This window comes from Benincasa hispida, chromosome 3, assembly GCF_027475165.1.
Source record: "Benincasa hispida cultivar pf3 chromosome 3, pf3_genome.v1.1, whole genome shotgun sequence".
In the NCBI taxonomy this organism is placed as follows: Eukaryota; Viridiplantae; Streptophyta; class Magnoliopsida; order Cucurbitales; family Cucurbitaceae; genus Benincasa; species Benincasa hispida.
The window spans coordinates 40,699,462-40,712,144 of record NC_143480.1 but is presented as its reverse complement, the minus strand read 5'-3'; the positions used below and the strand labels follow the sequence as shown (position 1 = coordinate 40,712,144).

Below are 12,683 nucleotides of genomic sequence, written 5' to 3'. Positions count from 1 at the left end.
TGGTGTGTTTTAGCATTAGGGTTTTAAAACTTTGAATATTTTGTTATGTTATACCACCAATTTGAATCAAATGATGTCTATTTTGATAGGAAAGAGAAAATTCTCAATTGTGACTATTTATCATTAGGGTTTATGTTCTATATTATAAATTATATATAGTTTATTAATTATTATCTTTTAATATATATATATATACACGTCATAGGGAGTTTTATTGATGGATAAAAAATTACAAAGAAGTTAGAGGAAAGACTTCCAATTAAAAAAAATAGTAGAAGCATCCTATAATTAACAAAAATAACTGAGAATTTGTGTACTAAAAGCAGCAATAGTGATAATGCACTCTAAAAGAAGAGGTTGATCTTTGGGTGACATCCCAGAAGATTCTATTGTTGTGCTCAAGTCCAAATGAAGTAGAGAAAATTGGGTTGCTTCAATGATGTTGTCCAACAAGACATGTTGAAGGGCACACACACTAAATGCAAGTTGAATGACACTCAATGAGTTATTTGAACTCCTAGTAAAATTATATACAACTACTTATTTGTTAAAATAACCAACTATTCCTTTCTTCGATATCTCTATCCATCGACGACCAATTTTGATAATCACTCTTGTAGTAAATTTAGCGAGGTACCACATATTTGACACCCAATTTCGATGACAACAACCAACTCCGACAATCACCTCTGGATGACCACCTGTGCTGAACAAATTTAAAAACAAAATCTTATTTGAGAGTCTTAAATTGATTCACATAGACGTGGTGACCATTTGGTTTTTTGTTTTTTGTTTTTTAAAATTAAGCTTATAGACACTACTTCCACCTCCAAATTGATTCATTTGTCTACTTTTTACCAATAGTTTAAAAAACCAAGTCAAAAATTGGAAAACTAAAAAAGTAGCTCTTAAAAATTTATTTTTGTTTTTAAAATTTGGTTAAAAATTCAAACATTATACTTAAGAAGGATGAAAATCATTGTAAGCAATGAGAAGAAAATAGGCTTTATCTTCAAAAACGCCAAAAACAAAAAATGAAATGGTTATCAAATAGAGTCTTAGTTTTTTAAATTTATGTTCACTACAAGAAAAACCACATTTTTTGACTTTTGCAATTTTAAATACTTGACGTTTTTATGAAAAAGTCAAGAAATAGGTTATGTTAAAGAAAAAAAGGTCAAAAATTGATTTTAAAAAGCGGGGTTGTGCATTTTTCCTGGAAAATACAGTACTTGACGTTTTAAAAATGTCAAGTTCAATTAATGGATTCTTGACATTTTAAAAACGTCAAGAATTGTAAAATATACAGGGTAGCGTTGCAACACTACATATTTTGACGGAAAAATGAAAAATACGTGCGCCTCATGCACGTAGCGTTGCAACGCTACGGGTTTTGATTGAAAAATTACATGCCTCTTGAACAATGTTGCAACGCTCTTTTAGTAGCGTCGCGACACTATCAGATAGATTTAAAAGAAATTCTAGTAGTTGATTTGTAGTCTATGCAATTGATTTTTTGTGCAATACACTCGAAATCATCTTGGTTTTTCACTTCTCTTTGATACATCTTTGTTATTCCATCAATCTCGAAGAAATTCTTCATTGAGGTAAGTAGATTTGAGGCATGAACTTTCAAAGTTAGGGCTTAATCTTGATTTTCTTGTTTAGATTGGGTTTAAGTCTTGATTTTCTTGGTTTGATTAGGCTTATTCTTGATTTTCTTGTTTAGATTAGGCTTATTCTTGTTTAGATTAGGTTTAATTCTTGATTTTCTTAATTTGGGGCAGAAGTTTCAAAGTTAGGGCTTGATTTTCTTGGTTTGAGGCATAAACTTTCAAAGTTAGGGTTTAATCTTTCATGTATATTCTTGAATATCATAATAAACTCTTGTTTCATATTGTTCTTGAATGAGATTGAATTTTAGAGAACGTGCCACTTTTTTTTAATTAAATGCTTGCCAAAGTTAGATATGTCAATGTGTCCAATTTGTTTGGACTTTATAAGCTAAGTAATGCTTTGCCAAACTTGGGTTCAGTTTTTAGTTATTGGAATTAATATATGTTTAGCACATTAGAGCATGTACACACCTTGGGTTCAATTTTTTGAGGTTCGATTACACCTTAGGATCAATTTGTTTTAGATGTGTTTGTCTTTATTCTTTGATTTGCCTTGAGGTTCTCTGATTTATCTTACTTTCTTGAGGTTGGAATGTTGTAGAGCTAGAAATGACAAGTTGTATGTATTGGAAACTTGTTTGTTTTCCACAAATTGTTTTTTGAAGTTGATCATTGTTTATCATCTTTTCTTACTAGATTTACAATCATGGATAAATCATGGATGCACAAGAGTAGGTTATCCAAAGATTATGAATTGGGTATGGAATCATAAAATTTGGATTTTCTAATAAAAATAGCTTCTATATTTGTTGTCCTTGTTTGAAATGTGGGAATTGTGAACAACATAGTAGCAAGGATATTAGAGATCATTTATATATCAATGGAATAGATGAAAGTTATAAAATTTGGTTTTGGCATGGGGAAAAACTTCTTAACTCATCATTTTGTGGAGAATCTTCTAAGTTTGACACCCATATGTATGAAGAGACTGATGTTGGAAGTTTAAAAGAAATGGTTAAAGTTGCTCACGAGGAATATTCAAGAGATTCGAATGGATTTGAGAAGTTACTTAATGATACTTAAAAACCATTATACAAAGGGTGAAAAAAAATACACTAAGTTGTCTACATTAGTCAAATTGTATAATTTAAAAGTTAGATATGGATGGAGTGATACTAGTTCTTCAGAACTACTCAAAACCTTAAAGGAAAAATTTTCCACTAGCAATTGGCTCCCAAATTCAATGTATGAAGCAAATAAAACTTTAAGTGCACTAAGAATGGAATATGAGAAGATTCATGCATGCCCTTGTTGGGTTTTATGTCTTAAAAACTCGCAGTTTGTAAAATAATAAATATTTTCTATTATCAATATACATGTTATTGATCTCATAAATTGTATGAAAGTCTAAATCCAATAAACTAAGACCCATGACTATTGTATGAGTAATTGAATTTTATGTGGAGACATAAGAGTAGATCGAGTTCGAGTAAATAGTCAAAATGATCTATGGTACATGAATGAGGTTGGGTACCTTATTCTGGTAAAACCACTGGATGCGGCCTACTCTGTAGTTGTTAAAAGAGTTGTAAAGTGCTACATATGATGTGATCTTAATTCGTACATGTTATGACATGAGGAGTGGAAGGAACCTATACAATGAGTTTGCATAAGATCAGAACCAAGAAATAGGTCACTCTTACTTTATAGCGTTGTTTACTGTATAAGACTATTTCACCTAGATGACCTAGTAAATCGATCTTAATCCTGAGCTAACTATGAACTCCTGTTTATTCGAGATTGCACTTAGATTTTCACAGTTGAGGGTTGGCTCAACAGCGCCGGCTCAATAAGACTCCCATTTTAGGGATAAGACCGGATAGATAGCTGGGGACATAGGGTGTAGGACGGAGTTCATGCCTACCCGATTTAGGGATAGGAGAAAGGTTGTTCTCTCAAGAACTAAATCCAAGTCTTGAACAAGGGGCCTCACCCTCTCACTGGGTTGAGAGAGTTTGGTTTAGTGATTGGATCACAAACCAGTTGTTCATTAGAGGATCAGTAGGGACTTGAGAAATAAGACGTAATCTCGAGGGTAAAACATATATTTGACCCAACCATTATTACGAACAACTTGTGAAGGATCGACTTGCTGATTATGGTTAAATCATGTGGACATAATATATCTATAGTGAGGGGAGTGCAACTATGGGCTTTAGTGGAGTGACCCATTAGTTAATGAATGGAGATTAATTTGGTCTAATGAGTTTACCAATTAATCTAGGATCATTGGAGCCCATGATCTATAGGTCCGCGAGGTCCCTCTTACTAGCTCGTAACGTACTAGCTCTAGAATAACGTGATAAGTTAATTTGAATCGTTCAAATTAGAATTAAGGGAATTAGTAATTATATGAGATATAATTACATGTTTAATTTGAGTATTAAATGGAATAGAAGAATTTATATATATTTAAATATGATTTAAATATATAAAGATGGATATGTGTTAACATTAATTTAATATTTGATATTAAATTAATTAAGTTTTATTTAATAATTAATTTATGAAATTAATTAATTTTTCTTTTTTAAAATCAAAATATATTTTTTAAAATCAAAATTTGATTTTATGATAAAATTGAAAAGGAGGAAAAATAAAACAAACAAAACACTAAAATGGAAAAAAAGAGATTTTCCATTATCCATCGTTGAAGTAGCTCACACATAATGCATCTTCTTGGTCTTGTCTTCTCTAAGCATGAGCTGCAACTTATGCAAGTCTCTCCTTTGCATGTTGATCTGCAATATAATGAAGAGATTGAAGTGAAAATCGGGCATGCAATCTATAGAGTTATTGAGAGAAAATTTGGTTTGAAGAAAGAGTTCTTCAGCTAGTTTTTTGCCGTGAGCATATCTCCTTCATCCCTTGATTCAAGCTTATTTTGAGTCCCACAACTCAATCTAGAGTACCAAGAGAATAGTGGGGAAGATCTTGAGGTGGTCTGCAATAAGATTTGGAGAAGATAACAGTTGGAGAAGGAGCTTTGAAAAAGTTCTACAAAAGGTATGTCTTGAAACTCACTTGTTTTTCTGCAAGAGCATGCTTTATATTTTGTCAAAATTAGTGAATTTGAATGCTTAGATGATTCTTGTGCTTCTGCTGTTGCTGATACAATCCTATAATTGGTATCAGAGCATCAAATAAGCATTCAATTCGGTTAAATTTTGGTTTGGTGGGTGTTTTATATGAGAAATATGAAATTTGTGTACTAATACGGTTTTCTGAGATTTGGCTATTTAATTCTCTTTAATTTCTCATTTAAATTTGTAATTGGCTCTTGCTTGATGAGCTTTAATGTGTTCTCAAAAGTCTGTAATTTATTTGGAGTCATTAGAGTTGAAATTAAGCTGTAAATCGAAGAAACAAGCGAAGAGGCTGAGTTGTAGTTCCAGAAAATCAGCCTCTGTTCTTATCGTCGTTGAGCTTTAGTAGCTAAACGATCGTTTAGCTTCATGCGTTAAACAATGTAAAGAAAAGCTAAGTGATCGTGTAGCTTTGGGCGTTGATTGTTGTGGTATTGTGCGCTAGACGATCGTCTACCTACTAGAACTAAGCGATGCATTGTATTGTTATGCGATGGCACTACACGATCGTGTAGCTTTGGGAGAGAGCTAAGCGATGCGATGAAGAGCTATACGATAGCCCTGAACGATCGCTTACAAAGATCGTTTACCTTTGATCGGGAGCTAAACGATGTGTTGAGTTGCTAAACGATAGCACTACGTGATCGTTTACCTCTATGCAGCAGTTAAGCGATGTGTCGAGTTGCTAAGCGATAACACTACGCGATTGCTTACCTTTGTACGGTAGCTTGGCAATGCGTTGAATGCTATACGATGGCATTAAGCGATCATTTACCTTTTGTGCGTGCTAAACAATCACTTTCATGCATTAGACGATGGAGCTAAACGATCGTGTAGTAAATTATCCGTGCTAAACGATGGATCTGTGCGATAGTATGAGACACTAAGCGATCGTGTAGCTTCCTTCGGCACTAGACGATGACACAATGCGATGAAGGAAATTACTACAAGATCGTGTAGCTTTGCTAAATGATCAAGAATTTACTAAACGATCAGGCAAAATGCAAGATGATGGTCGTCATTGCTAAACGATGAAACTTAGCGAAATGTTGAACATGAGCAAGGGCTGCTGGCTCGACCGATTCTCTTGTGGTCTGGTTTGGTTTAGCTTCAAATGGTTCTTGGCTAGTTTGGTTCAGACGCTTCGGGTTTGGTTCAAGCTACTTGAGTTCGTTTTGGAGCGGTTCGAGCGGTCCGGGAGAGGTTCAGAAACTGTTTTGTAATAATTAGGTTTTGTTTGCTTGTTTTTGCTAAAACTAAAACCATATTAGTCTGTGTTTAATTATTTATGCATTTGATGTATGTTATAATTAAATAAATCTTGTATGTGCATATAGTATGCCATTTAGATTTAAAATCCCACCATAGGAAGCATGTTACATGCATTGAAAGTATGTTATAATTGTTATAATATATAGTATGCATGTTAGAGTTTCTTGTATTTAATATAAATGTTATATTAAATGTTGAATGCCTCGTGTATGTTATGGATGTTTAGCATGTCTAAAGTTCTATAAGTTGTTATAAAATTGGGTTAGATATTTAAAATCCATAAACAACAGCTGCATGCTCACGTAGGTTGACCACCTGTTTTAATTGTTAAAACTTATAAAACCTAGGTTACAAACTCAACCGGTATATAATCCTGTCTAAGGCTGGGGGTACTTAAGTTGACGGTTTATGGAATACCTTCTACTCGGGGATTATGGCTGAATTATTGGGCGTTGGTAACTAGTTTTATGAGCATACGTGAGTGATGCGAGGTAATAAAATGGTTTATCACCTAGACATTGTAGGTTAAAATCTAATTATAAGAGTTATAATTGGATAAACCACATAGACTTAGGGTATTTTTATTAGCCGAAAAGAATCTAAGTATAAATCTACCCAAATAGAACACTTCAGTGGCAGTTTAAAAACTTCTATATAATAGAGTTATTAGAAAACTTCAGTGGGAGATTAATAACATATATGATACGTTATTTTTATCTCTCACATCTCTAAGAGTTCAAAATCCAGATTTAAGCGGTACTTCGTGTCACCCTGGGAGTGACCTCCCTATGGAGTATATTTTTTTTTTAGCTTAAATCTAGATTTCGGTAAATAAGAGGAAGTTGTTCAAATATAAGTCTATTATACGATAAATAGATTTCAACTACCACGTCTTCATATAGTTTACACCGTGAGATTCATATGACGCTTCGTGTCACCCTGGGAGTGACCTCTCTACGGAAAGTGTTTTGTATGAGTCAATATCAAGGTAAATGGAGGTAGTAGTTCATAGTAAGTGGGTAAAGGATATGTGTCAATATATCTTACGATCTTCTCTATTAGTCTGAACCTTGAGATTCTTATATTGCGCCTGCTGGTTAGCTTTAAGCGGCCCTTTGCTAGTCGTTTAGCGACGACTATCCTTATGAAGGGTTGTAACATAGGATTCAGAACAACCCAGGCTTCAGTAAAATGAATACGATCTTATAGTTCTATCTTAGATGCTATCTTCTATTTCGGAGGCAAATTCATACCGTCCTATAGGATCTGAAAATGGCGGGTTACACTTACAAGAATTACTAAGTTGTTAGTAAAGATCTTGACTAAAAACGATAACTAAATGACTATAGAAATAAGAGTTATTCTGGGGATAGTGTTTGGTCAAAATTGTTTGTTTTAGTAAAAGAGTATTTGACTGCCCCACGACACATATTCTGACTCACTAAAATATCGTTGCAAATAAATAATGGTTATAGGTATATTATTACTTTTTGCTAAAACTTGATTTTGGATTTAGTTACAATTTGCGAATTAGAATTTGTTTGAATTTTATTAGCATGTCGAATTCTAGAATACTCACTTCCGATATTATTAACAGTAAAATAATTTCAATAAATAAATTACTAGCGGTTGATTTACACCAAAAGAGTTTTAACAGAGGATTGTCCTCTATCTCCCAACTCATCTAAAATTATGAATTATGTAGATGAGAGTGCTAAATTTGAACAACAAGATAAATACGATCTACTTATTATTGAAACATGTTTAGTGGAAAACGATAATATTTAGATAATTAATTCAGGTGCCACTAATCATGTATGTACTATCTCACAGGAAACAAGTTCCTAGAGACAATTGACAGAAGGTGAAACAATCTTTAAGGTAGGGACCGAGGAGATTGTTTCAGTCAAAACAGTGGGAGATATGAAGTTATTTATCGGAGATAAGTACATTTATTTGAAAAATGTATATTATATTCCTTCTATGAAAAAGAATCTAATTTCCGTCTCTTGTTTGCTGACAAAATTATAAAGTTTATTTCGAAAATGGTGAAGTGTTCATCAAAATGAGAAATAAATAGATTTGCTTTGCAAAATTAGAAAATAACTTGTACATGTTAAAACCAACTGAGGTCAAAGCTATTTTGAACATAGAAATGTTTAAAACTGCTGGGACTCATAAGAAGAGAAAGATTTCTCCAAATGCCTATCTTTGGCACTTGAGACTGGGTAACATAAATCTCAACAGAATTGAGAGATTGGTTAAGAACGGTCATCTAAATAAGTTGGAAGACAGTTCATTACCATCATGTGAGTCCTGTCTTGAGGGTAAAATGACAAAAAAATCTTTTTCTGGAAAAGGTCTTAGAGCCAAAAAACCCTAGAGCTAATTCACTCAGACCTTTGTGGGTCTCTAAATGTTAGAGCAAGAGGAGGGTATGAATATTTCATCAGTTTTATAGATGATATTCTAGGTATGGCCATATTTACCTAATGCACCAAAAGTCTGAAACTTTTGAAAAGTTCAAAGAATATAAGGCCGAGGTTGAGAACCAATTAGGTAAAAAGATTAAAACACTTCGATCGGATCCAAGGTGATGAGTATATGGATACAGAATTCCAGAACTATTTGATAGAACATGGAATTCAGTCTCAACTCACAGCCCCTGGCACTGTTGGGATTGGTGTCCTAATTCTCCCGAAGTCTCGTTGTTTTGTAAATATACACATTGTTTAGTGAATAAAATAAGTGTTATTTAATTCTGGCATTTACTCATATCCAATAAACAAAGCTCCTTGGTTGTCTTATGTGAACTTAAGCATGTATATGTGATATACAAATGGATCATGCCTTTGATAACCTAAATAGGTATGTAGTATAAGAATTAAGGTGAGATACTTGATCCTGGTGACACTACGTATACGGCCCGCTTTGTAGAGGTTTGCAAGTGTTGTAAACTACTACATATGGTAGATCCTGACCATTCATGTGGAGACGTGCAAACGAGGGTGTCCTATACAAAGAGTTTGTATAAGACCTGGACCACGAGATGACTAGACTCTATATATAACACCGTTGATACTAGAGACTTACATCTCATCTAAACGATCATAGGTGACACGACTTCAATCCTGAGTATTTTGGGAACTTCTACCTTTGTGGGCGGTCCTTTGATTAGTATGGATGAGAGTGGCCAGATTGCCAACTCAACATGCCTACCTTTTTGGGGACTTGTCTGATCTGGGAGCTAGAAACTCAATCCACAAGATGAAATTCACTTCTTTCCCGAAGCAGGGATAAGTAGAGAGATTGCTCCCTTAAGGGCTGATTCTGGAGCTTGAACATAGTGGTTACAGCTTCTCTTTGGAAGAGAAGAGTCAGTCATAGTAGGACTATGACTTATGTACATTAGAGGGATCAGTGGTACTTAAGGAGACAGATGTAACTATAGGGGCATAACGGTCATTGGCCCAACTGTACTTAATTATGAGTGATCGACTTATGTTCATTAGATAGATCAGTGGTACTTAAGGAGTCAGATGTAACTATAGGGGCATAACAGTTATTGGACCAGCTGTACTTAATTACGAATGATCTGTGAAGGGTTGTCACACTTCTGATTGGTGAAGATGGACACATAATATATCTGTGGTAAGGAGAGTTCAGCTGTCGATCTTTAGTGGAGTGCCTGGCAGTTAACGGATGGTGGATCTCTTGATTAAAGAGTTTAGTCAGTTATTCATGTACCGTTGGAGCTTCGAGCTACAGGTCCATAAGGTCCCCGTGGACGTAGCTAACACACTGTTAGTGAACCACATATATCTATGTATCGATCTTCTCTATCTCTACGTTTCTTTTTGTGTTTTTTAATTGTCGATTTCGTAATAATTTGTAAGATTAAGATTGTGTGTAAAGTTTCAGGTGAATTATTAATTTAATTTTATAAATATTTGTTATGTCATTCCCTACTAATAATCATTACGTTTGTATAAGAAAAAAGACGCTTGCAATAAGAACATCGATCTAAGAATAAGTACAATCATCGAATTTCAAGGAAATGTTATGCTAACCTTGTTGAGAAGATGATAAGAATTTAATATATGTTCTCACGATTCCTAAATTTATCACAATATCTAATTTTTTTTTATCATTTGAATGTAGAAGAAATTATCTTCAAATGAAAGTGATTTCGATCGAGCTAACCTGTGGAAGAAGGCTCGAGTTAATAAGAAATGAGAATACAACAATAAAGATGTTCAAGAAGTTTTCAATCGAACAGTAAGACAAATATTAAATTTACATGAAGTATATGACATATAACTTAATTATATTAAATTTCATTTCTTTTTAGGATGAGATCTCAAAGAATAATACAGATCCATTATACCACAAACATCACTCTCCCAATGATATCTTAACATAAGCTTTGGGTACTTAAGAAAGACACGAGCGTGCGTGTAGGGTTTGTGGTTTTGTTACTCCAATGGCTTACTTTCATACAGTTAAACGAAAGTCAAAACATGGGAAGGATGAAAACAAGGAAATTATAAGTGAGAATGAAGCACTTCATCAACGTGTTAGAGAATTAGAATCTCGTCTTCAAATGTCATCTTCTACAACATTTTCTAGACATGGAAGTTTCTCCAAACAATTTTTAGCAGATGAGATCGAATCTCAAGATAAACAAAAAGACAAGATGAAAACTGGATATGAAAAGAAACAGAAAGAGAAGATTAAGTCCCCAGAAAAATGAAGAGACAAGATAAAGGTGAAAATAAAATCAATTAAGTTCATCACATGTCTAATTTTTCTACTTCATATACTTTTGTTGCTATGATTTTGATGCATTAGGAGAAATCTTTAATGGAAATGACTAAGAAAAAAGAAGTTAGTAACTCAATTACACCGGTTTTTCCGATATCTTTGAAATCCATTCTTAGATATACTGAGAAGGTGATGGCCAGAGAGTCTAGTATTTCTTTAGCACTTCCAGTTAGACTTTTTGGCATCAGTCGAAAAAGTTGTGTCCTGTGAGAGAACATAATTAACTTTTGTAACATGGATGAAGTCAAGACAATGAATTTGGTGGCTTACATGGCGTAAGTAGTGTTATTACTTTTGTAGACTTCAGTTCTGACATTTCTTTCTAATTTTGGTCGTCTATATTTATGTTATAAATCTTTTGTAGGTACTTGCACTCATCCTTTATTGATTCAAAGGAAAGTTCACAATACATTTTTGTAGATCCATCTCTAATTTCCTTTGGACATAACTCTCAGGAAGTTAAAACTCAAAACCTGTGTAATTGACTGATGGTCTCAGAAGTAAACCAATTAGTTCTTGCTCTTTTTAATCTTGGGTGAGTTAAAACATGCTTTGTTTTTATCAATTTTCATTAGCAATAAAAATACTAATTATATTTTATTAACTAGTGGTCATTAGGCACTACTTGCTATAAATGCATAAGATGATACTGTATACTACCTAGACTCAATAAGGACAACATCACGGGTAGATATATGAAAGATAACTAACACATAAGTTAACTTTTCATTTGTAGTGTTTATTTTAAAGTGTACTTTATTTTAGAATAATATGTGGTTATTTCTTGACTAATAGGGCAATTGCGATTTCAATCTCAAAAGAATATTAAAAAAAGCTGAAAGCAAACCTTTTGGAGAATAGTAAAGGCAAGTATAAATTAACAATGACTACTTATTCATCATATTAAGTAAAAATCTAGCGCGTAAGGATTACTTCATTCTTATTTATTGGATTTTTCTCTGTGTTCTCTACAAGTTGGGAGCACCGAAGGTGGATACTACGTATGAGGTATATTAGGGATATTGTGAACAAAAGAAGCATTATCATCTCAGATTTGGTATGTTATCGTTATTTCGAAATTTCAAATAGCATAAAGAAAAATAGAATCCATTACAATATTTGACTTTTATGTTTATAGATTGATACAAGGAAATCATACTCACAAATCGAATTAGATGAGGTGCAGATAGAGTTGGCTGAATTTTTAGGTTGATACATGTGATCGTTGTTGGTCATTTTAGATGTGTTTGTTCCGGCTGATCAATTTCTGGATTTATTTCATATCCTGGGGGAGGGGGAAGGGGGAGAGGGAGAGGGATAGTTTTGGATTGGTACATGTGTGGGTAGATGGATAGTTTTGTTGATAGAAGTTTTGGAAATGTATTTTTTGAAACTGTTCATATTGGGTTGACTGTTAGAATTATGTTCCTTATATTGTTTTGGAAGTATCCATATGAGTTGACTGTTAGAATAATATTGTTTAGGTTGTATATATTGACAATATTAAAGAAGTTAAGTTTTTATAAAGAGATTTTGGTGGTTTTTTGTTGATATATAAGTTTGTCAATGCGTGTATATTGTTTATTTGATTGATGAATGTATGACATATATATACCAAACGTGGTTGTTGGATCAAAATACAATAGCAATTATAGGTAAAAATGTCAACATTGTAGATTTTTCTAAAAAAATCACAAGCAAATTTCTTGACTTTTTTTAAATGTCAACTTCACAAAATTTCTTGACATTTTTTCCTTGTCAAGAATGCCCATATTTTTGACATTTAAAAAATGTCAAGTGTCTGTGTTTCTTGACTTTTTTAAAT

The 12,683-nt window shown here is 33.2% G+C and overlaps 1 pseudogene; it reads left to right on the top strand.

Annotated features, from left to right (window-relative positions):
- The first annotated feature begins 10,903 nt into the window (after positions 1-10,903).
- LOC150037270 (uncharacterized) lies at positions 10,904-12,080 on the top strand (annotated as a pseudogene).
- The last annotated feature ends 603 nt before the right edge of the window (positions 12,081-12,683 follow it).